We start from the raw sequence: 3,648 nt of genomic DNA on the forward strand, positions 1-3,648 counted from the left end.
CATTTTAAGCTGTAAGAAACAGAACAGCTTGAATGGGTAAATTAATAAATAGCTCTGCCAACTCTCACAGTTTCATTACAAGCCTTGTGGTTTATTATTCAGGTGTTGGGTTTTCCCCCCTCTGTTTCAACACTGCCTGTAAAGAATCACAGCTTTCATTTGTTTTTACTAAGCTCATTCAATATAGAATTGTTTATGTTTTTATACTTTTATAGGTATGATTTTAATTCTATTAATAGTTTAATCACAGATTAACTTTTGATGTGTATTTTTGATGTGTACAGATTAACATTTGATGTATTTTTAGGTGTATGTCTTTTAACTTTGGTAAGCCATCTCGACTCCCAGAACTGGGGGGTGGGGGTGGGGGGGACAATAAATAAATCAATAAATAAATTCCATGTGAAAGGCTGTGGGACTTGGGAAGCTAAATGCTGGAATTCAGAAGTCATTTTGAAAGGAGAAACAACAACAGATACAAGATGAAAACCCTGATGTATCTTTATTCACTTGCATACACTTACATGATGTAGCTATAGCAAATGCATCACAAAGATAGCTAACAAATTGTTTCTCAGCATAATGATTATGGTATAATGTACTTTAAGGCTTTCTTGTATAGTAAAAATGTCTGGGATCAGAACAGTGCCGTGTACATTATCAAATATATGATAATATGGTGGATATGGGTGTCAGTTGGATGGAAAATGCTAATTTAAAAAAATCTTCAATTTGACAGAGGCAGACTTAGGACCTTATCACACCACTTAAATAACCTGGCTTACCTCTTCCGAACTGAAGTCTAATTCAGACTGCAGCTGGGTCCTATCATAAGAATTTTGCAGCCGAAGCCACCAGGCGACTCCAGCCTGGCTGCAGCCTGGCTCCCCGGTGCACTACAGTGGCCATTTTCTAAAGTTGAAAAGCTCCCAGCTTTGATATGAGGCTCCCGAAGCATGCCTGCGACCCAGGCTGCAGCCAGGTTGGACTCACCTGGCAGTTTCAGCAGCAAAATCCTTGTGATAGGGCCCAGCTAGACTTCAGTTTGGAAGAGGTAAGCCAGGTTATTTAAGTGATGTGATAAGGTCATTACTAATAGATAATCCAGGGTAGCTGGCTAAAACAATACTTATCTTTTGACCTCTTCTCAGTGCGGCTTTAGGGCAGGGGTGGGGATCATGTCCATCACCAGATGTTGTTGTCTTCTTCACACACCCCTCCCCCCAAAATTGGGTGCGTCTGGCCATTGGCTGTGTAGGCTAGAACTGATGAAAGTTTTAACTAATAACATCTGGGGAGTCATTTTTGAATCTACATCGACCACTATCATGGCCCAGCCCTTGCAATGGCATGTCACTGGACCTTACCTTGAGAGGCAAAATGCCACTAAGTGACATGCCTGCCTTTAGTAGTTTTTTTTTGTTTGTTTGTTTTATTTATATACCGCTATTCCAAAGATCATAGCGGTGAACAGCAAGTAAGCTAATTAGCAAGTAAGCTAATTTGCCCCCAACAATCTGGGTACTCATTTTAGCGACCTCGGAAGGATGCAAGCCTGAGTCAAGCTTGGGCCCTTTTGCTGGTCTTGAACTCGCAACCTTGTGGTTTCGAGTGAATGGCTGCAGTACAGGCATTTAACCACTGCGCCACCAGGGCTCCATTGCATGACTTCCTTAGCATATGGCATCAGTATTGGACATTGGCATTTTGTTATTATGTGTCTTAGAGCAAACTCTGACTTAGGCCCCATACAGACAGGCCAAAATAAAGCTGCTTCAGGTCACTTTGGAGTTATGCTCTTTCAATGATGCATGTATCCTAAGAGTCCGGAAGCCTTGCCAAAGCCATGCTGCAGTCCTAAGGACTGGAGCATGACTTTGGCACGGCTTCCGGACTTAGGACGCATGCATCATTGAAACAGCATACCTCCAAAGTGACCCGAAGCAGCTTTATTTTGGCCTGTCTGTATGGGGCCTTACTGTCAGAGGAGGGAAACTCTGACTTTCCTGGGGTTTTCTGGGCAAGCTTTGTTCAGAGGAGGTTCGCCATTGCATTCTTCTAAGGCCTAGGGAGGGTAACTCAACCAAGATCACTCAGTGAGTTGCATGGCTGAGTAGAGATTCAAACCCTGTCCTGCCAAAGTTTTAGATGAATAAAAGAAGGTGACTGGACCAACCACTGAATCTTTCTTCAGCATTGGCAATGGAACAACAGCCTCTAAAGCACATTTGAGGTAGCAGGCTAGCAGATTTAGGGGACTAAGGAAAGCGCATAAGGCATCCTCAACTCTGTCCTCCAACATAATTCTGTCCTCCAATAAAACATTTGAGTTCAGTAGAAGCAGTTGGGATGCTTGCCACTACTAAAGACCTTCCAATTGCTAGTTACAACCAATGTAGACCTTTAAATCAATTGCTGAATTGCTAGCAAGTCAACATTTGTGTAACTCACATTGATTCAGTGGGTGTACACTAGTGTGTTGTAATGGTTTGAGCATTGAATTGGACACTGGGAGACTGGTGGACTGGACACTTCAAATCCCTGCGGAGACAAGGAAACCCACTGGGTGACTTGGGCAAGTCATACTCTCTCATAGTCAGAGGAAGGCAAACCCCTTCTGAACAAATCTTGTCAAGAAAATCTTGTGACAGGTTTGCCTTAGGGTTGTCATAATTCAGAAATGATATTAAGGCACACAACAACAACAACAACAACAACAACAACAACAACAACAACAACAAGAGTCTCCTTCTTTGGAGGTTTTTAAATAGAGGTTGGATGGCCATCTGTCAGGGGTGCTTTGACTGTGTGTTCCTTCATGGCAGGGGTTGGACTGGATGGCCCTTGAGGTCTCTCCCAACTCTATGATTTTATGAACATCTATGAATAAGCAGCACACTAATTCAAATCAGAAATTGGATTTATCTGACACCTGAGACAGCCACTTCTTTAATATCTTCCTTGCTAGGGCTAGTCCTGGCTGCTGCACTAAAAGTGAACTAATGCTGAGAACTCTCACAGTGCTGGAACTCATCACTGGGCCATTGTTTCTTATGGTAGTCCACAACTGTGAGAGGTCATGCTACTAAGAACACATATTTCAGGTTTCTGCACAGACTGTGTAGTTTGATTCATGTTGTGATTTTTTTTTCCAGGAATGCTATTCTGAAAGAGTCTGTAAGTGTGGGGACAGCTTAGCTCCTGGGAATAAGATAAAATCCCCCTTCCTTATTAGCACATGAACTAAGGTGGGGGGGGAAATGAACTGATTCAGCACTTAATACTGTACACTTTAGGAATGTGAACAAATACTTTCTGTTGATTACCGTGGCTTGGCTGACACCAGAACCTTGAATCTGACTGATAAAGTTTTAAGTGAATTTGGAACGACACCTTATCTGCTACATGGGGGTCTGAATACCAAAGATTTCTTACATTTGGCCTTTCCTCCCATTCATCTTGCCCTTTCATTGAATTGAAATGTGTTATCAGAGGCCCCCAAATGGGAAACATCCAGATATGGACTAAATGTTCCCAGTGTTACATACCGTCTTGGCAGCTGAAAGTGGATCTTGGGACTTGAAAAGCTCTGGTGTCAAGCTTCTTAGTTACCAAGCTAGTGCCAGATTTACTAATATCATTTTCCTC

The sequence above is a fragment of the Sceloporus occidentalis genome, unplaced genomic scaffold (assembly GCF_023333645.1).
Source record: "Sceloporus occidentalis isolate IW3139 unplaced genomic scaffold, rSceOcc1.0.p SCAF_1, whole genome shotgun sequence".
NCBI classification, from domain to species: Eukaryota; Metazoa; Chordata; class Lepidosauria; order Squamata; family Phrynosomatidae; genus Sceloporus; species Sceloporus occidentalis.